Raw genomic sequence first — 25,000 nt, forward strand, 5'->3', positions numbered from 1 at the left:
GGGAGTTATTTGCAAGAGAGATGATTTAATGATTTCTTAAGGCAAATAGTGCAGAGGAAGGAAGGAATGCCTCTCTCCTGATTTTAAGAGACCAACAACCCTCAACTGTGTATCCTCTCACTGGTCCTCACACAGTGGATTAATTCCCTCTGCTTCCATCCATCACCACAGGACACTCCAAAGTTGCCATCTTAGATTTTACTGGATGCTACTCAAAACAGGCTCGCTCATGAAAGCACTCAACCCACCCAGCAGCACCCCGGGTCTCACGAGCAAAGACTGTTTCCCATCCTGGATGCACAGCTTGGGGTTGCCACATACCCATGGTTCCAAGTCTACATACCCCCACACAGCCTCTGCCCAGTCTGGCTAGCTTACAAAAATGCAAGATGCTCTAGGTGAGCCCAGTGGCTCCCACCCAACATCATGAGCATAGCATGTTTGGTGGTACCAAAAAGGTCTCCTCCGAGTGCACACAGTGCTGAGGAGGAGGCTGGAGATGATGTCAACTGCCACAGTGCTATTACTACTCTTATGTGTCATAGTTGGAGGGCTGGCTTAAAGCGAGGAAGTGCGAGCGGAGTCCCACTTGGCTATTTTAGGCCCTTTCAACAGAGTACATTTGCCACACCATTCCCCTTTCCAAAGAGGGGGCTGCATTTGAACAAAGGTGGCTTGCTACGTGCTACAGGAACTGTGAGAGTACATGGAGATTTGAACTGCTCAGAAAAATAATTTGAAATATTTAATTTATGATTAAACTAATCTTAATTGAAGTAGATGTCAACAGTCTCCAGGAAAATATTGTTCTCACAGTGCTATTTCCAGGGAGAGAGATTATATCACGTTGAATATTTGTGCAAGTTTGTCTCATACAGCACCAAGCATAAAAGGCGACACAAACTATTATTAAAAAGTCAATACTATTTTAATTGGTAACTAAATTGATATTCTTAGCATAAATGCCACGGCTGGAAGGTCAGTTGCTTGATGTAAAGTATTTGGCTAATCTGGAAAAGTTCGCACTGACAATGGCTATCAGTTAGAGAGGACCTTCAATCCCCAAGACTGAGACATCCACAGAGTCTTAACATAACAATAAATAGTATTGTTATAAACAGAAGTTAAAATGTACACCTAAGTAGGACAGTACAAAAATGCCTTAGATCAACTTGTACTTTCTGGAGCTTTTCTGCCACGAGTTTTACCCAAATCAAAGCAGTGCCTACTGCTAAATTTGACTGAAACACTGCAAAGGTATAGTTTGCAGTTTAAAAAGCAAAACAAAACAAACCAAAAAAAACCCTAAACTTGTTGTAAACAAAGCTGCAAGGTTTCACACAGGATTGGCTACATTATTAAAAGCACACTAGAACAGGGTTAGGAAAATACAAATTAGTATTGCAGTTAGTTTTCAAATGAGAGAAAAGACTTGCTAAAAACTTCAAGATGTTGGAAAGAATGTGCCCTACAATGCCAATTTACTGCAATAAACCCAGCTCACTAGAGCTAGACTGTGGGCTTCTTTCTTTTTAATATTCTGAATGCAGAAAAAAAGAAACAAGACCTCTGTGCCTCCTCCTGTTGAGGAAAGAGTCTGAAGAGAGCTGAAAACTGACAGCTCTTAAAAACAATAAAGCAGCAAGTAGAGGCAGATGTGATGGTTCTCAGGAAGGACTGAAATTACAAAGTCATAGCTGCTAAACACCTTATTATAGGTACATATGTTAAAGATGAGAATTTGGTTCTGACCCAAAACAGTCCCAAACAACTTTGCAACATAGGAACAGTTAGCTTAGAAAAGTCTAAATGCTACCCCTAAATTCTGTCATTTATGTTTTAATGTTTTATTACTCTATAGCCTAATGGGTGGTAGTTTGTCCCCACAAAAGGAAAGAACACTTTTGAGGAATAATCAGTGTAAATGAAATGGATACATGATTTAGCTAAAGGGGTGTGGGTGGGTGAGGGGAAAAGCAGTCTGAACAAGACTTCAACATGCAGCTGACCTCCCTGAAATGACTTGCATGCATCAAGTTCCTCTTATGCTTCAAGGTTTTGCTCTACTTTGAAACATCCTCTGACCCTTGTTCTCAGCACAAGGATCAGTGCCCAGTCATTCCCCATGGGACATACTGTGGGTTAGCCTCAGTTGTGTCCTAATGAACCCCAAATCACTCACCCTGTGCTGCTACTTGGACATTTTCTGCTGTATACGACCAAGATTCTGCTTATTTAGTTAGTGGAGAGCAGTATGCTGCAACTGTTAAGGGTTCTCAACATCTGAAGTTAGACAAAATACCCAAAGCCTAATGTGTGAACTGCGTTCTACCTGACCCACTTATGTATCCCTCTCCCCTTCTGCCTCAACCCTTCAAGGAAAACTTCAGATTTGAGTTGAAAACCAGAAACTTGTTTTAGTTCTATATGGTTGGGGGGTGGGGGGATGATAGGGGAGCTCCTTTAACAATTGCATGTCCCATTAGCAACCAAAATTTGTTTAAAAAATAAGAATTAGGTCTTACATTTTTCCATTAGTATTTTCTCATTACAAAGTTTTTTCACTATGAATATCAGGTATATAAAAACAACCATTCATAAACTTACACAGTGGAGATGGATGGAAAAAAAATCAGTCCATTCAGTGAAAAAAAATCCAGAGATTAGAATGTGCATTTCATATACATTTCTTTTTAAGGGATATATGGTACCAAAACTAATAATTATTATTCTACAAAGAGAGATTTGGTCAAAGGTTTTGTTGTAAGGTCATCTTAAATACTAATATTTAAATTTAATTTCATATTCCAGACCAAAGTCTGGAAACAGTACAGTACTTGCAGGGAAACGTGTATGCTTTTTTTCCCCCCCCTCAAAGCCACAGTATTGTAGTTTTCCTATTTCCATCCTTATTAGTATTAAAAAAAAAAAATTAGTACAAAAAAATAAGAAAGAAATCACTTCTACTTTCGTATTTCTTTAGATCTTAACCTGACATTAATGAGCAAATACACACCAGGATGATGATCACACTGTAGGATAAAATGGCTCATATACTGTGTTGATAAGTTGAGATGAAAGAAATCCAGAACAAAGACACAACAGTATTGTGGAGATATGTTTAGACTCCAAAATATTTGTATCAGTCAAAGATAGAAACACCCAAGACCAAAAAAAAAAACCAAACACACACACACCCCCCAACAAACTGATAAATAGAAACATCCACTTTTTTCCACTTGACTATATAATAAAGATATTGTATATATTAAAGCATTACTCCATTACTGTGCCTAGCTGCCACATGCAATACACAGATACAATATATACATATTTTCTATCTGATCTCTGATGCATTTGAAGATCCTATTGAATATCAATGCCATCCCTAGGCAAGCATTTGAGTTACATAGACAAAGACGCTCGACTTGAAACAGTGCTGGCACGGAAATTCTGACCCTAACAATCTAAGACTGTAGTTGAAGTCCTCTTGTGTAACATCTCTGACACAGTCCTTCCTGAATCTCAGAACAAAGCATTACAATTTGCACTGGGCAGTCTACTGGGCTATACTAGAGCTTACAGGAATCTTGCCTGCAAAATCCAGGAAGGTAACCTGAAAGGGTGCTTAATATAATCCAAACCCCATATAACCACCCTGACTCAAACTACAGTTGTGGATGTATATGGCATGTTTCCTCATTTATACTCTACTGGGTAGTGCCTTTGTTTTTGATGGCAACTGTGCACTACAGCTTCTCCTCTCCATTTGTTTTTTTGGACAGATGAAGGTTTCTCTTCCCATGTCGACTGGCTTATTTACCTAAGACATCGTGATGCTTTATTCCACCATAACATAGCACTGTTCCCTCAGAGCGAGGCCAGGCATTGGATGTATCATTCTGAAACGTGAATATTAATGCCCAAAAGAAAGGAACCATGAGCATTACATATAGTCAAGAAGGGATGAGACAGATTGGTAACAGGACTGGTAACAATTCACAAGTACATAAGACACAATGGCAAATGATCTTAAACAAGAAGTACAACTCATCAGTTGTACTTCCACCAGCACCTTCAGTGCTCCCACCAATTGAGATTCATAATAAGTATTTTAAGACTGGTATTTTTTGATGCCAAGCACAAGTCTATTGGAAAGCCACTTTCAAGGAAGGAATGGATGAATGCTACAACAGTCAACCACTCACCCTTAAGAAAGAAGATTTTTCCAACAGTAATGTACTATATTTGAGGAATGAATGTTGATCTTGACCAGACATTACCTGATCTCATAGCATTTTTTATGACATTTTCTTTTAGTACAATTTTGTGTTTAAAGACACTCTAATTGCAGTTAGAAACTACAACTGTTTAAAGGTGCTGCCCAATAGCTCCATTGTGAGTCAGGCACTGTAAGTAAAGGCATGCTCAGGGGAAAATAAAAACACCCCACTCTTGGGATGCTTTATGTCCCATTACTGGGAAAAGTAATTTACCCCCAAGAACAAAAATTGGTGAAAAATATCAGTCCCACCAATTCTCACAGAGGCATCATCCTTCTGCTCAAGAATCTCCTATTGCACACTTCTTGTTGCCCCTCCAGACTTTCAACTACTTGGGACAATCAAGCTCTCTGGGCAAAGGAATGGATATGAAGGGTTCTGTACAAATTTTGGCTGAAGCTGCAAGGCAAACCATCAAATGGTAAAGGAGAAGACTTATAAAATTAATCTCAGAAGTACCTTCTAGTCCTCTCCTTATGAGGAATTTGAGGGGGGGAAAAAGAAGACAATGAAGAATGGAAGCTTCTGAAAACAACTCAGTCAGGATAGGCAATAAACCTGCGTGCTACCCTGAGGAAAGAGGGTGCGAAGTTCAATCCCATGTTTGTGTTTCTAAAGAGCGTAAAATATCAAATATTCTTCTTGGATGAAAATTCTAGTTGCTTCCTACATTGCTATGTAACTATACAATAAATATTATCCTGCTCACATGCTTCTGTTTACTTAGCATACACTGTGTTTGATGCTATCTGGCAGCTAAGTTTTAGTTCTGTCATCTTAAAATACTAATAGTTGTCAATCAAAATGGAAAGTGCATAATAAAATTGTTCTAGAAACTAATAACCCTATATTTCTACACCTTCAGCTTGCAAGAGCGTTGCTAAAAATGAGATTAATTATATGCTTTTACAGTGTCCAATACAGACCTCTAAACAACATCCCCCTAGAAATGAACACAGACTAGATACATAATGGAATAGAGTGTGTATATATTATTAAATACATGAAACATCTTCATTTGGCCCTGTCTTTTGATCTACAATAGTGTTTGAGAGAAAACCAAAACAAAACCTCATGATCTGCCCAGAGACAATGTTACGCAGATAAGAGAAAAGAGCAAATATTTAGTAGCATGGAAACACCCAGCAGAGGCACACAGGACAGGTCCCTGAAGTTCTGACCAACATAGGAAAGTAAACTGCTTAATTTAAGTGTCAGAAAAAAAACATCCTTTGAATTATATCTGTGAAACTTTAATGGGAATTTCTTTGCTTGGGACCATTTAAATCTGCTCCATTCAAAGTATTAGAAAATACCCTGTAGGGAACAATCCTGTAATGTCAAAAAGATGGACTAGATGTATAACAGGACTTTTGCTGCTCCAATTTTTATTATTCTAATCCATCAGCCTTACTGAGGTGGCAAAGTTTTATGTAGACCTTTAAAATTATGACCATTAGAAAATTATGTCTGTCTGCATAATATATACACACACATATGGATGGGAAATCTGGATTTCAAAAACTCAAAGGGCAAAAAGAAATTTTGTGTGTGATTTGCCCACGATATACCTTGAACTATGCATTAATCTGGCAACTGCAGATAGCAGTTTCTAATTATGGTTATGTGACTGCACAATTTACATGCATAACTGCGACAAGTGAACTTGCAACTTAGGCAGCAACTTAAACATGTTTACCGATGACCACAAAGCAGTATTGGACATGCTCATGCCATGAAACCACAGTCTGTGAGCTTTGCCCCAAAATAGAAAATTGGAAGTCCTGCAAGACAGACAAGCTGACAGCAAAGCTTGCAGAAAAGCTAAGGAGAGATCCCAGAAGAAGTTCTAGGCAAAACACTTCCATCAGGGATTCTTTAGGAAAAGGTGACCAATTTTATTTGACTCACTTCTGCCCAAACCACAATGGTCTTTCTCATTTTTCTTTGACCCACCTAGTTTGCAGAGAGGCTTGAACTCCCTGTTACTCTTTCTAACAACTGATCTTCACCAAGGATTTTGTACTGACAGTCTACTAACAGTAAAAGTCGCTTAGACCAATAGCTGCCAAAAGCACTTCTGTTTCCCAGGCACAGGGCAACAGAACTTTTTATGAATATGCAAGGTGGGTTGAAGGAGGACGACCAAGGTTTCACTAGTTTCATGCATGTTACTGTTCATTCTGTTTTTACAGAATGGGAATTCCCTTATTGACTAAAGCAGTGTGCATTTAGCCCCATATGAGTGCCAGTAAAGAGACCTGTTGTCTACATGCTTCAGCAGAAAAGAAAAACAATGAAAGAGTATGGAGAAGGGAAAAGGCATTTTCCTTTTAATCTTTCAGACTGTTTGGCCCTAGTCTGTCATAGTATCACAGTGAGAAACACCAGTCCACACTGATTCTTATACACAAATCTTGTGAGTTCAGATGCTGCTAAGGATGTGGAATGATGGCAGTATATGGCCATTCACCATTAAGGCCCTAAAGCCTTCATAATTACTGAGTATACAGAATATTTATTACAGAAACTATGCCAGGCCTCTTTTGTGAGCTGCCCTGGGCCCGTTCTCTGAGCCACATCAAGCAAGAAGTTTAAATGAAAGTGCTCCCAAGTTTCTTAAATGGTTTAATAAAACATATACTGACTGTAATATTCAGTTTATAGTAGAAAACTATTGCCCCTTGGTTTGAAAAATGACCTCTAGTTGGCAATTTTACTCTCAGCTTCATAGATTATAGTCCGCTGTTGGTCATTTTCTCAATCCACAGGGCAATACTTTTCCATAACAAGCTCAAACTGCAATCAGTATTTGTAGGTTGTTACACAAGTTGAGGATAATATGTCTCAACACATTCTATTATATGACTACACAAAAGAAATAAAAACCTGGTGACACAGACATATGGACAAAAGCAGTGCTATTCTTCTACTGCTGAGACAGCAAAAAAAGGGTATTTCTTTGTATTGTGCTAATTTATATTACATTTCATGTCTTCAATACCCAATCTGTAATTTTATTTTATTTTTCATTAATAGTGGTTTAGTTTATGTTGTCTTATGTCTCTTCTTAGTTTAATGTAAACTGACAAACACTAAATTCTATTAGTATCAGATTTTTTTAAATGATGGTGACAGATAGCATAACATTGTAAAATCACATTAAAATGCATTCACATAGATATCTTAAAGATCGTTTGCTCTTGGGCACACAAAACATACATTCACAAACTTGCAGGTTCGATATTAGGAAATTCTGATACAGTTTAGTAGGCAAGCTGCAAATAATTGTTTCAGCACTAAGATCTAGCATAGAAAAACGTAGAAAAACGAGAAGGAAAAAACAGTTTGAAAGAAAACAGTTCCCGTACTAGACAATCAGATAGAAGGACTGCTGGGAGGAGAAGTTGTAGATCGGGAAGTCAGGGAGGTCTGGAGTCTCTTCAGGATGTGCCCTGGACACCTCTGCTAGTGACAGATGTTAGGAACATCACTCCACCTTCCCAAAACACAGTGACTTTGACCTATAGGGCTAATACAACTTACCTAGCTGGCCAGAGTGTGGCGAGGCTTAATTCTTTAATCAACGGATGACAAAAGCTCTTGTAGATCCTTTACTGTAAATGCAAAACATTTATAGTTAGAAGACTAATATTCATCCTCATTTGTAAATAAAACTTTGCGCTTAAAACATGACACCCACCGACACTCAGAGCCAAAGTGAACAACCTCCTAAGCAGAGGCAAATGGAATTAAGAAGCAGCAGATATTTTGCCATCCTTCCTCTACAAATTAGGAGTTTCCTTCCCTTTAAATAAGCATACCATATTTGCAGGGGCTGCATAATGGGGCAGAAAGGAGAAAGTCAGCTGAAAGCTGTAAGAAGACCCATAAGAGAAAAAGGTTCATTGTAGATCTCTATGAGCAGTTTCAGAAACTGTAAAATCTTGCATGTGCAGATAATAAAGGGGCAGATTTTTTTTTTTAATTATTATTATTCATTCCTTTCTATTGTTGCTCCATCACAGCTTCACCTGCATTCTCTAGCCGGAATATAAGTGGTCTGGAATCACTTCAACACGTAGGAACGGCACCCACAAGCTTTAAAACATTTGCGCTGAAGAATGTATTTGAATGCGATTACCAGAAGATGATAGCTCTTTATCTTACAAGTCTGCAAGGAATTTAGATGTCTAACTCATTAATAGTGTTTGGTGCATCAGACTGTACTTTTTTTTATGATTTTAGAAGAAAGGTTTTCTAATACAGGGGGAAAAAAAACAGCGCTTTTTTTTCCCCCCCCTACCACATATTTCATTTTAGAGTAATAAAAGTGGCACATATGTGCCATAGTGTAATGGATTAATTAAGGAATATGATGTTTATCCTAGGTCCTGAGTTGTACATCTTCATAACTCACTCATAAAAATTAATGTATTATACCACACTCCAGAATGATATATCTATTTTTACCATACCTTTTGAGAATAAATTGTTCTAAATTGGATTATGTTGATATCCAGTGAGAAATGTAAAAATTACATTGTTATTTTAGGAGTTTACATTGTTATGTATGAAAAAAACATAATCTTCTCTCTGTGCTTTTGAACTGTCGTGTTACTCCCACCGTTATGAAATCATAATTGCTGCTGCCACACCTAAAATCAAATGCAATGCATATTGTAGTTCTTCATATGCTGTGCATTTCCTACCTTAATCACAAAACCATATGCAGTATATTTTAGGATTCTTCTTTCATTATTGTCTGCTTTTGTATATAAATAACGCACGACCATGCATGCAAGAACTCATAAAAGCCTCAATTCTAAAATCAACAGATGAAAAATTCCTAAATCATAATCTATAGATGTTTCACATTTAAATGAGTTGTCAGCATATAATGCTGCAAGTCATGCATGCAAAACAATTGGTGCATGTCAAAGTACTCAACACTTACAACAGATTATTTTTATTTTTTAAAAATAAAAATATCATCTTAGGATGACAGAAAGAATGACTTCAATAAACAGACAATGATGTATTTCTGATGTCATCCTGAATGTCCTGTGAGTGCTCAACTACTCTATATTGTTCCATACCAGTTCCTGTTCCTTTTACCTCCATAAAGTTGACTCCACTGTCCTCAAGCTGCAGTGCCTCACTAAAAGTAAATTATCTGCACGTTATCTGCAGAGTAATCCTCTTCTTTAATACAAGACAGAACAGTTTCTAATCCTATACAGATAGAGTAATTCACATCCACTGTACATTTTATTGTAAAGACAGAGTAATCCAGTATGTTTGATAAATCATGTTCTGCGTCCATGTACCAAGGAGAAGGTTTATCTCCTTTCCTACAAGATGCATCTGTATTGAAACACACACACACTCTCCCCATGCTGGCACTGCAACAATCTTTAGAAGTTCTGTAATAAAGACATCTAAGTTTTAAAAAAATGAAGCAGCTCACAGGTCAAACAAGTTCCTGATGAGAAATGCTTAACCAGAAATATTATTCCACTGGTGGTTAAGTCTCCATCCATACATCAAACCCTACAGTATATTGATTAAATAAAAATGATTCTCTTTTTTTATTTCAAAGCAAAAGAGAATTAAATCATCCCCATTGTTTTCCTTTCATTTGGAACTACCATGCTGCGTACACTGGCCATGTGTCCTGCTTATTACAATATTCTTAAGGAGAGTATTCTGCAATGACTGATCACAGGTTTCTTGCCTCTTCTTCTAAATCTTCTGCTCCTGGTCATAATCAATGGCATTTGATGACCCAATATTCTGATCCAATATGGTAAGCAATAGGATCCAAGATCTGCTAAAAAAAAATCAATACATTCATTTGCTTCAGGAAATTTTGGATCAGGACACCTTTAAGTATATGTAAATACAAGAATTTACTGCAATTGTGCTGGCACATCTTTCCTTTCTCATACCTCATTTTCACTGCACAATTAGCTGCCTTATGCCTTAATTTTGCTTGCAATCCTACATAAAATAATCCAGGCTAGGCGGCCCTTGCAAAGCCTTACCAAAGCCAAGGACTGCTGGCTTAGAGAACAGAGGGTCTCTTTCAGTAAAAGACATCAAAACACTGCAATATCTCTATATCACTGAGCCCCACATAGCACTGACTGGGCTCTGAAAAATCCCATCAAATACTGACATAGCATGAACATGTAACAGACTGTTAACAATAGCTTTGAAGATCAGCAATAGGCGGATACAAAACTCTACTTGGAGTTCAGTTTGGGGTTTTTTTCCTTCCCGTGTGCAAAAATGTCCAAGTTAGCTTAACAGATCCCTTGGGCTACAGTTGTCTCCCAATCAGCCTTCAGCTTGGTTCTAGTTTACCTGCATGATGCTGCAATGATCTGTGCAAACAAGTTCTAACATTCAACATGCACGGAAACAAGGTCAGAAAACACTGTATCAGGGCTCAGGGTTTTCATTCTGGAAGCTAATGACTCCTAGGCTACAATGGCAGCAGCACCCAAGTTCACTTAACGTGTTTCTCTCCACACTTAGAGATGAAAGAACACATGCTAAATATTATGTTACTGTATACAGACATTATTTGGGAGAGTGCAGAAAGCATTCTGCATATTTATTTTTTTTTAAGGAAAGGTATTTTGAATGTACTTTGAATCTTCTTTAAATTAGCATCACAGACTAGGGGGAAATACATAAGTAGTAATAAACTCATTAACAAAAAAAGGAATGTATTACCTGTTATTTGTTTCAGTATAATGGAGTTAGAGACATACAGAATGATGAGTAAATATTGTCATCTGTACCAGCTAAGATGGCTATAGCTTCAGCCCTGTAGTCTTTTTTCACTGGAAATCACTAGTTCAGCACAAGCAGAGCAAAGATAAGAGCCCTGGTTCTGCTAAATAGCACTAATTTCTGCCCATAGTGACATTCAGAAGAGGATCGATCAAGTCACAGGGATAAGAAAACTGTTTGCTTATGATGTGGCTGTCACCAGTGAGGATGAGTCTGTAGCACCTTCCAAGCATCAATACAGCACACAAAAGAAACATTTAAAAAAAAAAAAAAAGAAAGAAAAGAAAAAAAAGATACTCTTGTAAAATATATCAATGCAGTTCTCCACACTGACACTGAAAAAGCAGAAGTCAGAAGATCAAGAACTCACAGTTAGGATTTTCCTATTAGTTAAAGAACATAAGGATTCTACTGAAGTCTTCGATTGATATATGATCTTTTCTTTCTTTTCAGGCAGAACAGCTGTCCAGTGAACTAGAAGAAATAGCCCTGAAGACAGCTTTGTGTCTGATATGACTTTGAGAGTGAAAATTATGCCAATGATAAATGTTTTACATGAAATGTCTAGGAAAGAGGGGGGGGAAAAAAAAGAAGAAGAAAATAAAATGCCATCCATGAAAGAATTTTTTTTCTAAGCAAGCAATCCCTATTATCATCTGGGAAGGGGGACAGGTTTCCAATGTCTGATACCAAAGAGAAAAAGATACGTCCCTCAAAACTAGATTTGTAATGAACCCAACCAAAAAGAGGCAATAGGTATTTTTAAGACGTGGGCAACTGGGCAAACAGGGAGAGAAGCAGAGAATTGTTTGGAGAGTGTTAAGACACAGTGAGTCTTCATTGTAGGTAAATTCTATAAGAAAGGTGAAACACTTAGACTTTGCTGGCTGATACAGATAGACAATCTTTGCCACAGTAAATGCACGTGGAAATTGCTTGACTATTTCCCAGAAAAACAGCAACATCCAACACAAACCTTCCCAGCAGCAATCATTGGTATTCTGTAAATATATTCAAGATAATGAAACCATGTAAATTGCACGAATGGAAGACTACAACCACTGTGATCATTCAGTGACATTTTGTCCAGATTAAAGGAAAGATGCATGAAATGGAGCCCTTTTGGAGCTTGGCTCTAGAACTGTGCTCTGGCATTATGGTGAGGGGATCAGAAAAGAGCCTTAGAGGATGAACTGCCAGAATACTCAGGTAAATGTTGTACATCTCTCTCATTTTAAAACATGTCTCATTGTGGCACTTCAGTGAGCACTGACGGCTGCTGTCACACAGACAGCAAAAGGAAGAGTAATTAGAACTGTACTTTCCTTGAAGTATCTAATCCAGTATAATACTGACAGTGGCAGGCAGTACACCATCAATGGTTCATCCACCCACTGTCCAAAGCCTTGGTGAACTTGCTACACAGACAGTGTTCTTCATTAATTTGGTCCAGATACATCTTGTTTAGAAACACCCAGCAGAAGAGCATGATAACCTTTCACTCATCCTATCCTTAGTGGTCCTTGAATCCTTCACCTGGACAGGTTAAATCGATGGGTGGAAAGAGGTTTAGCAAGACCAAGTCCTGCGCTTTGGTCACAACAACCCCAAGCAATGCTACAGGCTTGGGGAAAGAGTGGCTGGAAAGCAGCCCAATGGAAAAGGATCTGGGGGTGCTGGTGGACAGCTAGCTGAATGTGAGCCAGCAGTGTTCCCAGGTGGCCAAGGCAGCCAACAGCTTGCTGGCCTGTATCAGAAACACTGTGTCCAGCAGGGGCAGAGAAGTCATTGTGGCCCTGTACTTGGCCCTGGTGAAGCCACAGCTTGAAAACTATTCAATTCTGGGTAGTGTAGGAAGGACACTGAAGTCCTGGAGCATGCTGAGAAGAGCAGTGAGGCTGGTGAGGGGTTTGGAGGGCCTGTGATACAACAAGCAGATGAGGGAGCTGAGGGGGTTGTTTAGTCTGGAGAAGAAAAGGCTAGGGAGAGATCTTACTGCTCTCTACAACTACCTGAAAGGAGGTTGTAGTAAGGCTCGTGTTGGTCTTTTCTCCTAAGTAACTAGCCATAGGACAAGAGAAAATGGGTTTAAATTGTGCCAGGGGAAGTTTAGGTTGGACATTAGGAAAAATTTCTTTACTGAGAGAATGGTGAGGTGTGGGAACAGGCTTTCCACAGATGTGGTGCAGTCACCATCCCTGGAGCTGTTCAAGAAGTGTTTAAGATGTGGTGTTTCAGGATCTATTTTAGTGGTCACAGTAGTTGGGTTATGGTTGGACTTTTCCAACCTTAATGATTCTACGATCTTTGCATAACTGGAGATAATTTCTCTCCCATCCCTTTCATAACTTGAATGCCCTTCCTCTCCCTATCCCAAACCCTCTCCTTTATTGCTACTTCTGGAGACCTTCTTCCCCCACATAAGCTTCCATTAAGCCTATGCATCAGAGTGATGTTCTCACCTGCCTGCTCTTCTACCACCTCACCTGTCTCTCTCTTGTATCTTCAAGTGTCAGCTCCTGCTCTCACGCAGATTTTAAATCCAGTTTTCAGAAATCCTGCTCCATGGGATTCCAACAACAGAAGAACAGGAGTTAAGAACATAAAAGCATCCTCAATGTGGTGTCCCATCAGGAAGCCAACTAAATCTGATAGACACTGTCCTCTCTGACCCCTGAGGAGGAAAGGGCTCAGCACTTAGAACAGCAGTTCAGAAAACACCTTTTTATGGTTTGTAATTGACCAATGTCATTTAACAAGAAGTATTCACCCAGCTCCTTACTTTTAAGATAATCAAATAACATCCAGAAAAATAATAATCATTTCCACACATACACATTACATATATATTTATATTTCTGTGTTTCCCCTCCTCCTCTGCTTTTAGTTTGCAGTGACAATCAGCAATTATTTTACAGAGAAAGACTCTGTAACGAGCTACCAAGATGCCTTTAGTAATAAGATAATTATTTCTAACTCTGTAAAGAATTATAATTTTTAATTTAAAAAGAAATCAAATAAAAACAGCTTTCATCTTTCCTACCATGTGAAGAAAACATTCTCTGCCTACAACTCAAATTATCATTCCCTCCTTTGTGTAAAATGAATTGACCCAGAAAACTAAAAGGGTAAGAACCCATATTTGCTGGGCCTATTCAGCAGCCAAAAGTTCATGAAAAACACTGTTGTGTATCACATAGCAACCACTTGATGCCTATTGTTAAAATACAGTAGTTATTCAAGAAGTAAAATCTTGCATTCTCAAATAAGAAGCCAGGCTGCAATGTGTGTTTACTGTTTTGGGGAAAGAGTCATCTTGTCATTTTCTCTTTTTCCATAGTCTTGGCATATTTGGTCAGCTATGCAATGTGCAGTAACCCATAGGAAATAAAAGGAACACAAGAATTTTCCTCCAGTGTTTTGCTCACAGGACAATGTCCATTCAAAGCAACACTTGAGATCACCATTAAGAGAGTTGAGATGGGCCTCTATTTTTATGCGGCTGCACTTTTGGTAAAAATGTAATATTCCAGAGGAGGAGCACGAGGCAGAAGGGGAGAAAAGCTTACTGCTTTTTGACTGAGCATTACAGCTGCACACATTCACCTCTTCTCAAAGCAAGGTACTCTCAGGAAATCCTTTACACATGTACACATGTCCACATTGCTACTGCACTTCTTCCCAGCACAGTTACCAGTCACTACAGCTGTGCAAAAGTATGAACTTCGCAGACGTGTCCCAGTCCACCTCTCCTCCAAAACTTTTGTGGTAAGATATGGTGGAAAGTAAGATGCAATAAAATTCACAGAGAAAAGGAAGTCAGGGGAAAAAAAATAGCATTTTATTTTAAAAGCAGCATGTATCGCAGTGAAAAAATACTGGCAGGTCACTTCAGCTATTCTGGCCTTCCAGATTTTTATGAAAGCTGAAAGACAGCCCTCAGTTTCAGTCATAATGGCATCAGACTAGCTAAATTATCAAAGCAAGACCAAAAGGCTTCTCCTGATACAACTGCTGAAGGAGATGAAGGGAAGAATACAGAAGATATGAACTCCCTTGTAGGTGTTATTACGCACTTACACAAATAGTACAGCTTAAAACTTCAAGATAATGGCAGTGTTAATACCAGAAGGGAATGACAGACTTGCTTAGCATAATGGCTGTGTACAAACAGGTGTGCAACATTTTTGCTAGCTGCAAGATGCTTGTTGAGATTATCTGCTTATCTAAAAGCACATTTAAACTCCTTTTGAGTACTTAAAATAAGATAGTGGCAAAAAAGTAGATTAAAAGAGAGAAAATGTGTGAACATAGACATTTTTGCCAAGAACCTTACTTTGAGACCAGCTGCATCCAGGTAGCTGTGTGCTGTTTCTACAGCCTCTGAAAAAATAAGTTGAGTGATAGGCAGCAAACTCCACATGAATGGATGAAGCTGGTAAGGAAAACGTGACGATGAATTAGGTACCCAGGAGCAAAGAGGTATGTGATTTGAGAGAGAGATCTGGCTGCTTCCAAAATAAAATGGAAAGCATGGGTGGGGGTGATGTTGCAGCTTTCCTTCTGCAAGTGTTCCTGCATGTCTTTATGAAAGTTCTTTATTGGAGGTCAGAGGAGAATGCCGAAAACCAACTTAACTATCTCAGCTGGCTTACAAAGTAGATATTCAAACAAAAATATATATACACAATTAAATATTTGAATCAGCCCAAATGGAAGATCAGTGCATAATTACAGAAAGGGATTGTTTGTATAAATGGAATACTTGGTTTGGTCATTGCTCAGTGATCTGGCCATGACAGGATGTGGTGATTAGATGCAACTGCTGAATAGCTACAGATACAATAGTACGGTCACGTGCAATTTATCAGCAACATACTGGCATACTTCATGAAACAAAGACCAAGCTATTACACCCAGTGCAGAACTAAAAACTAAGAAATCTTTCCTCTAAAACAATAAAAGGTATATGTTGAAGACATGCAGAACATCTCTTGCACAACTCAAATTCTCCTCTGAAAACACACGCTTCTCTCAGAAACAGATTCCCAGCATAGGGACTGGTAATATATGATCCACAAAAACCCTCTGTCGAACAAAAAAGTAATACCTACACTATGCCTATGCAAATCACTAAGAATAAGTGACTCTAAGGACCAGTAAAAACAAAGCCCCAAACTCCTATCAAACATTATCTGAGGTTTGAAAAAGTCAAGACAAAGTGTAATTTTTTTTAAATGGGGATAAATTGGGATTTCTGTAACAATTGACTCATTTTGCCTGCTTTTATCTAAGGATCTCAAAGAGCACTCCAAGTGTTAATTAAATTACAAAGCATTTTTGAGACAGGTAAATGGTATTATGCCCACTGGGGAACAGACAGAACATTTATGTTTCATTACTGAAGTCACAGAGTAATTCAGTGGCTAGTAATATAACCCCAAAATTACCAGTTGCCACTTCTACTCATTGACCTGATGGCCTTACAGGAGACAAAATTAGCCTTTAAAAGCCAAAAACACTTTCCTCTTGTGCTTTCCCAGCTTCCAAGAATTAGGCCAAGATTTTTAAATTTTGTTTTCTTTTTCTTCCTCTGCTTACTGGGAGGCCTTTCCTTCCAAAATCACAGAAATTAGGCCACTTCCTGACCTACCCAAGTGTGGTAAGGACCACAGTACAGAATACTGATAGGGGACTAAAACAAGGGCAGTGAACAGTAATGGTGCTGTTCAACAGCTTACACGGCTGCAATAGGATCCTCTTCTCCCTGTTTGAACCATCCATACTCCCAGAGATGACACAAAAGAGCCTCAATCCCATCAGACTAAATAGTCCTTCACTGGCAAATTTGCCAAATTCCATCCCCACTTTACTAAAGGAAAAGACATAAGACTCCCCAGAGGAACCTGTGTCTTCTGAACTTCACATAACAATCTCCCATTGAAAGAAACAACATAAGAAGTAACCAATGAGGTCCTGAAATGCTTCAGAGCACAGAAAAGTCTATCTGCAGTCTAAAGAGAGGACATAAAGAGAGGAAGGAGGAACATTTTACTGACCACTCTATTCTCAGCCAAAAAAAAAAAGAAAGGAAACCACCACTTTTCATTCCAACTTGGTCCTGACTAGCACAGCTGCAGGATCCACAAGTAATAAAGCAGTAAGATAAAATGCAGTCTTGTACACTATACAGTCCAGTGGCAGGCAGCGCAACCTAAAGCACCTCTAGCTCAAGACAGGTACAGCTCTGTTGGAGCTTTAACAAATTCTATCTCCATTTGTAAACTGATTGTGGAGATTTCTTCATGAAAGGTTCTTCCATTTACTAAATTACTATATATTAATAAAAAGAGGGAAGTGTCTTATTCAACTTTAAATGTTTTGAATACAATGTTAAACCAAGATATCAGGGTTCATTCCACCCCCACCCCACCATCTCTTGTTATTTCATCAAGAATGAGCTATGTGGGAGAGAGAAAAATACCTTGGATTTAAATGGCCAAGGCTTAAGACTGTCTTTACTATGGCAGAAAATAGAATAGAACAGAATAGAATAAACCAGGTTGGAAGAGACCTTCAAGATCATCGCATCCAACACCACCCAATCAACTAAACCATGGCACCAAGCACCCCATCAAGTCTCCTCCTGAACACCTCCAATGATGGTGACTCCACCACCTCCTCAGGCAGCCCATTCCAATGGGCAATCACTCTCTCTGTGTAGAACTTCTTCCTAACATCCAGCCTAAACCTCCCCTATCACAGTATCACCAAGGTTGGAAGAGACCTCAAAGATAGAGTCCAACCTGTCACCACAGACCTCATGACTAGACCATGGCACCAAGTGCCACGTCCAATCCCACCTTGAACACCTCCAGGGACAGTGACTCCACCACCTCCCTGGGCAGCGCATTCCAATGACAAATGACTCTCTCTGTGAAGAACTTTCTCCTCACTTCGAGCCTAAACTTCCCCTGGCCCAGCTTGAGACTATGTCCCCTTGTTCTGGTGCTGGTTGCTAGAGAGAAGAGACCAACCCCTTCCTGGCTACAACCACCGTTCAGGTAGTTGTAGAGAGCAATGAGGTCACCCCACCCTGGCGCAGCTTGAGACTGTGTCCTCTTGTTCTGGTGCTGGTGCAAATAAAGCTGATGCGTGTATTTCCAGTAGTAGTAGTATTGTTATATGGTACGACAATCATCATCTTCCCCCTCCCCCCCCCCCCTTTGCCTAAAAATATGTCTAAAGAACCACACAGTTTATACACTGCATTCAAAATATTTTTCTTCGTTTACATTGATTGCATATTTCAAATCATGTTCCAGCTGTATCGCTTAGCCTAAATCAAATAAGGAATCCACATAAATGCATACACACACTTGCCTTCGGTTTAGACATTGCCAGTATTGACAAGATTAAAATATTTTTTTTCTCATTCATTATTTATTGTGGTATGATGAAACAGTGTGAGTAGGTATTTAACAGAACATCACAAAGTAGAGTTAAAATGTGGACATGCTGTTTCATTTTGATTTTGCTGTGACAGAGTTAAGCGCGCGACTCCCTGACTGCAATAATGGCATCTTTGGGTGATGAAGATTTAAGTTGCTTTCCTAAGATGCAGTGTTATCCAAACTCTCAAGCCATGCTGAATAGGAGCACTATTAAACTGATGAAAGAGTGTCTTGACTAAGGTCCCTCCTGTTGCAGAGAACCAGAGGAAATTGGTGCTCAGTGCAAGAGCAGCAGCAAACTCCCACACAGCATCAGGTACCTAACTGGAATGACTGGAAGGCAGCCATATATACACAACCCCAACGCTTTCACAAGCACCAATATTGTCACCAAAATTTCTGTGGTGGACTGGTACTACCTGGCTACTGGAGTTTCAGCTCAAGCAATGCCATAGCTGCCACAGACATAGCACTGCACAATCCCAGTTTCTAGCTCCCAGTTGGACACCCTTTTGCAGTTTCCTAATGCCAGAGAAGACTACAGCAAGGCAACTGTAACCAAAACTTGTACTGCTGGGCAGAGGAGCACAGAAATTGCAGTAGTATGTGGCAGTATCTGGGTAAAAATGCAGAAAGACAGCCATATTTTTACCCCAAATGCTTATTCTTGAATATTACAATGTAAATGCACACCCTATGATAAATGCAGCAGAATAATCAGAAGGTACTGAATACTTAAAACACACCCTTCACAAAACAATGTAATGCATAGCTCTCTTTATGTGTCAAACAATTTGCCTAACAAATCATAATAATGCAGAATGATATAAAATTCACCCATCAAGCCCAAATGCATGCACAAAGATTACCATGGCAAAGAATTGTGAATTTCATTAAATATGTTAAAGCCAAGGAAAGGGGGGAAAAAAAAAAATCAGCTTTGAAAAATAGTAATCCTGTCTTTCAACAAAAATATTATAGGAAGCTATGAATTTGGTAGATCTGAATAGGATGTTGGTACATGTTTTACTAAGGTAATATAATGGCACACTATTATTAGATCACATTAATCATTACTGTGCCAAAGGCACTGACAGCACCACTGAAAAGGATTGAAAGGGCTGGTAATGGATATAAATTACCCATTGTGTGATAAAAGGATTTTTACTAAGAAGGTAAGAATAAAACAGCAAATTTCTAATATAACTGTTGTGTAAAAACCAAAATAAAAGTAATCCAGTCAGTAATATCCACAAAATCAGAAAGTAAGCACTTTTGAAACAAGATAAAGTCACAATAAAAACTGTATACAATGTAAAATTAATTTTGTGGTGCAGAATATTACTATCAATTTAAACAGTTTACATGATGACCTCTAATGGGCATGGTCAAGAGAAAGGTAAGCTTTATTAATTAGAATTGAGTATGAGCTCCTTGCATGTGTATTTTAAGTTTGTTGGCTTGGAATTTTAAACCTAGAATAGCTTGATGACACCCCCCCTGAAATTCAAGATACGTTGAGAGTTTTCTGTTTCCTTCATTAACATCACAACAAACAGCACATCTCTCAGATGGTTTTATTTGGATTCCAAATGCTATTACAAAAGGAACCACGTCCTTGCTGAGCTGTTTAACCATTTGATTGAAACCATTCGTATTACTAATTGTCCAGTTCTGTGCTCATCCCTGCACTCTGGCAAGAATTTCCTGATATTAGGAGGGATCAGCGAAGCGAATTGGTCAAACTACATCCTTATTTACAGCACTGAAAATCCACCTATCTTCTCTGAAGTTGATGGAATTATTCTAGAATCAAGTCACTGTAATTCTTTCTGAGTCAACTGCCTAGAATAAAATCCAACAGCTCACATTCAATTAGGAAGTTTCTTAAATTGTGAGCCATATTCTTAAGTTATATAAATTCATAAGTACAATCAATCCTGAAAACACTTAGGTCTATGCTTAACTTTACTCACGTGAGTAATTCCATTAGCATCAGTAATTCAAATACCTGCTTATGCATTTGCAGTCTTGAAGCTTTAATATGACTGAATGTCCTCTCACTTACACCAACTATAAATCTTCCCAATTCCTCTGAATCACATAGTTTCTACTGATTCGCAGGACATAAAAATGAGTGGACAATCCAGCATAACAACGATGATAATGAAATAACACAAGAATTTGACTTGGGAGACCAAGCTCTCAGAAATTTTTTATTTAAGAATGAGTTAATGCATGGAGAATGTAGAATTAATTATTGGTTATTTCCTAGAAAGCTAGACTTTTATTGCAAACTGAGGGCCAAATAACCCAATTCTGATTTCACACCAATTTCCACACCAGTCTGATTTCTCAGACTTTGCAGGGGCTTTTCTTCTACTCCACTGGAATAGCTCAGAGGAAAATCACATGTACAATGTAGTACACCCCTCCACCCACTGGATTTCATGGGTGTTCTTCTCATGCTAATATACAACAGAATATGATTCTTAATAATATGCATAAGATGTTCTACTGAACTTATGGGGAGGGGAAAAAAAAAAAGGCAACAAAAAGTGATAGAATTAATTTAATCATGAGTGCCATGGATTTTTTTTGTTGTTTTTTAAATCAGCAGTCTGTTGATATAATAATAAATGATGATTCATCTCTAACACAAATACTACATATCAACTGCATAAGATGAATGCTCATGATTTTACCAAGCAGATATATTCCTTTTAACATCTATTTGTAGCTTGCTAAACCCTGAAAGAACTGTAATAAAAAGTTTTGCTAGAGACACAAACACAGTATTTTTGAAGAGGCAAAGAAACCACAGATTTTGAAATCTCATTTATGTATCTCATTTTTATGTGTTTTCTAATATGGAAAAAAAAAAACCAAACAAACATAAAAGCTCAGCTCCATAAGCAGAACAAAATTTTAATGAGGACAATATAAGTATTCTTACCAGTTACTCTTATCTGATGAATCTGTTTCCTGGTTGAAGAAGTCCTTAAAAGACAGGGGACAGGTACTGGAGGTCGCAACTGTAAAAATAAAACCTGTGAGAAACTTAGTATGTCAAGACTCAGTGTCTGAATCAGACATTTATGTTAAAATATTGCAGTGCCACCTCAAGCAGTCAATCTACAGAACAACAGAGAGTATTTAGAATATTTCATAACATACGTATTGGGTGGTCATTTCATTTGGGGAACTGAAAAGTTATTTCAGTTCTGGATTGTTTTGAGAGGGAAAACCTCTCCTCGAGATAATGCTGAGGAACAGAATGAAATTCTTCTGATCCTTTCCCCTAGACAGTGCAGCAAAACAGGACAAAACAGGATAAAACAAAAGTTGCAGAGCATAGTCCAGAAACCCAGTTATTTTCTTTGACATTGATATTCTAATCTTTAAAACTGAGCAAAAAGGGAACAGCTACTAATTGTATTTTTACTTTTTTTTTTTTTAATTCCATTTTATAACAGAAATAAGTCCCTTGTAGATGATCTCATCTAATAAACCCTACTTAAAAGAGATAAGAGCCAGCAGTAAAAGCCAAGCCAGAATACTTCCAAGATATTTGTCAGTAGTGAATTTAGGGCCATTACATTAGTAAGCAAAATAGAAACAAAAACAAAGGGCGTTCTTAGAGCAAAGTAAAGTTCACTCAACTGAAGCCATAATCTGAAGAATTTATGACTGAGAATTCTAACTATGTTTATTCCTTTGCCTGTCTAACAAATGAAATTAAAGGTCACTTCTAAATAATACACTTTGTACATCTACATCAACTAAACTGTTTCATACAGCAGACTCTGGCTCTGAAACCCCAGTTCAAGCACCACAGCCTTAGGGTTTCACCTTACCCACACTTATTTCCCAGAGAAGCACTGACTTCCATGCAGAACCCTAGAGGTAGGCTGTAGCTGTCAGGGTGTACAGAACTCCATCCTTCATTTCCACCTGGGTCACAACAACCTCATGGTAAGCTACAGACCTGGGGATGTGTGGTTGAAAAATTGCAACTCAGAGAGGGACCTGGGGGTACTGGCTGACAGTCAGCTAAATATGAGTCTGCTCAAGTGGCCAAGAAAGCCAATGGCATCCTGACTTGTATGTGAACCAGTCACCAGAAGAAACAGAGAGGTGATCATTCCCCTGTACTCAACACTGGTGAGGCCACGTCTCAAGTACTGTGTTCAGTTCTGGGCCCCCCACTACAAGAGGGACATTGAGGTGCTGGAGCATGTTCAGGGAAGGGCAACAAGGCTCATGAAGAGAGTGGAGCCCATGACCCATGAGGAGCATTTGAGGGAGCTGGGGTTGTTCAGTCTGGAGAAGAGGAGGCTGAGGGAAGACCTCATCACTCTCTACAACTACCTGAAGGGAGGCTGGAATGAGAAGGGGGCTAGCCTCTTCTCCTTGGTGTCAAGTGACAGGAAACAGTTTCAAGTTGTGCCAGGGTAGATTTAGACTGGCTATTAGGAAATACTTCTTCACAGAGAAGGTTAACAAACATTGGAATGGTCTGCCCAGGGCAGTGGTGGAGTCATCATCCCTGGAGGTGTGGACCTGGCACTTGGTTTAGTGCTGAACCTTCAGTGCTGGGTTGAGGGTTGGACTGGATGGTCTTTGGGGTCTATTCCAGCCAGATGTTTTCTGTGATTCTGTGTGAAATAATTAAGAGTTTGACCATTTTACTTCAATTGGTTTAAACCGCTCATCACTGGCAGGATCACACTGCTGGCCAACGCTGTTTGTTGACTTGAGGGATTAAAAAAACTAAATTAATTGAGGACTCCTATTGATGATGAAAACAATATTAAATCATTTTGCCAATTAGGAGTTCACTACTAAACACCACAGTCCTCCACTAGTGCAATACCAATACAACACTCCACATATATCCTTTAAGATCTCTCCAAACTTCACCTTGTCCCAATTATGTCCAGTGCAAAATACTACTGCATAACGTCCTGCTTTGTCCATGTCACCTCCCTTGCTCACTCCTTCAGTTTCTCTACCACACCAAATGCAAGCTACTTATTTTCCTTTGGATGGTCTACCACAACATTTCCTCATTCCCACTCCTTCCCCATCACTTGCAGGTTGAACCAGTCTTTAACAGGTGCTCTGAAATGTTTTCCAAGCGACAGTTCTACAACTTCTCTGACATAGGAGAATTACCCCAGTAAAAGCTTCAAATCCTTCCTTTGAAACTCACATTTCCACAGTTAACTGCTAACAATTCAGCAGCAGACGTGGTTTGCCATCACCAGTTCCTCAAGTGTAGGAACACTTTCTTGTTCTCTCATGCCTAGTCTTCTTTTACATGTCAATTGTCTCTGGTTTTACACTTGAATTATAAGGCCTGAAAAGGCAAAGTCTGTCTTCTCATCACACATTTTACAGTATTCAGACTAACAGGTTGTGAGCACCTACAAGCCATTACTCTGGTCTGGTACCCTGTTTCCTGTGGGCATACCCAACGACATTGGAAGTAAATCCAATGGGCAGTCAAGCTAAGCACCTGGAGAGAACAACCACCTTTTGTATATTGTTTTTTAAACAAATATTCTCATCAGGTTTAGTCTTCCCAAATCCATACCATTTCAGAATTCAAATAAGTGAATTTCTATTACAATGTTTGGACACAAAGGAAAAATAAATCCCTTTGACTGCTACATATAAACATAGGTCCCATCCAACATTTTCAGTCACACAGTGTCTAAAAACAGTGACAGCTTGTTTGTCTGGAATTTCTGCTGTTGTTGAGGTCTTAAAACCTCAAGATGTACCTAGTGTTTACTTGCAGTTTGTTCAATGTAGGAAAGCCAAGAAATAGAAACAAAGAAGATAATACACTGTTAGGTTTCAAAAAGATGTTATCTCACTCAACAGGTTCCTAGTACTCCTACGCTGACTTCGTAGACTACATTTTTTTCTGTGCTGTTACAAAGCTACTTGTGTTTAAAAAAAGGGGAAAAAAAATAATTCAGATTTTACATACATGCTCATGGCTTGCAAAATTCTAGGAATGATTCTCAAGGGGCTTTCACTAAGATGCTTTATAAATTCTGATGACAGACAGAACACAGTAAGGCTTCATCTCTTAAAGTCCTGTACTGATTTGTTTGGAGGCTTCGTGTCACTGATCAGCAAGACAACGTCTCCTGCAATCTGCTTTCCAGTTCATGACTGTGAGTGAACCCCTCAGGTTTAAAACCTTAAATGATTTAAGGTCTATGATACATAACCTTACGAACAAATTGGGAAAATCTGTAGCTTTACACATTAAACTGTAGCAGAAATGATTTAGAGCCTTATAAAAGGTATTTTACTTACCTGTGCTAATATTATTCTAACACATTTGACACTGACTATGTAAAGCAGATATTTTAAAAGGTACAGGCAGCAAGCTACATGGAAACAAATTTAGATTCACTTAGGTCAAATTGGGGTGGTTTA

General features: G+C 38.7%; 1 protein-coding gene across 9 annotated transcripts in view; it reads right to left on the bottom strand.

Moving 5' to 3' along the window:
• The window catches only part of ZNF536 (zinc finger protein 536), a 352,862-nt gene that overhangs the window by 275,439 nt on the left and 52,423 nt on the right, over positions 1-25,000 (bottom strand). For 7 of the 9 annotated variants that reach the window (XM_054169947.1, XM_054169943.1, XM_054169944.1 and 4 more), the window contains exons 2-3: positions 21,498-21,576; positions 7,830-7,900 (exon numbers count right to left, since the gene is read on the bottom strand). The exons of 1 other annotated variant lie outside the window; for it this stretch is intronic. The gene's annotated coding sequence lies outside the window, so the exon portion shown is untranslated. Of the gene's footprint in view, positions 1-7,829; positions 7,901-21,497; positions 21,592-25,000 lie in introns of all 9 variants that reach the window. One more of the 9 variants, XM_054169948.1, reaches the window with a different exon arrangement.

This window comes from Dryobates pubescens, chromosome 19 (assembly GCF_014839835.1).
Source record: "Dryobates pubescens isolate bDryPub1 chromosome 19, bDryPub1.pri, whole genome shotgun sequence".
Lineage (NCBI taxonomy): Eukaryota > Metazoa > Chordata > Aves > Piciformes > Picidae > Dryobates > Dryobates pubescens.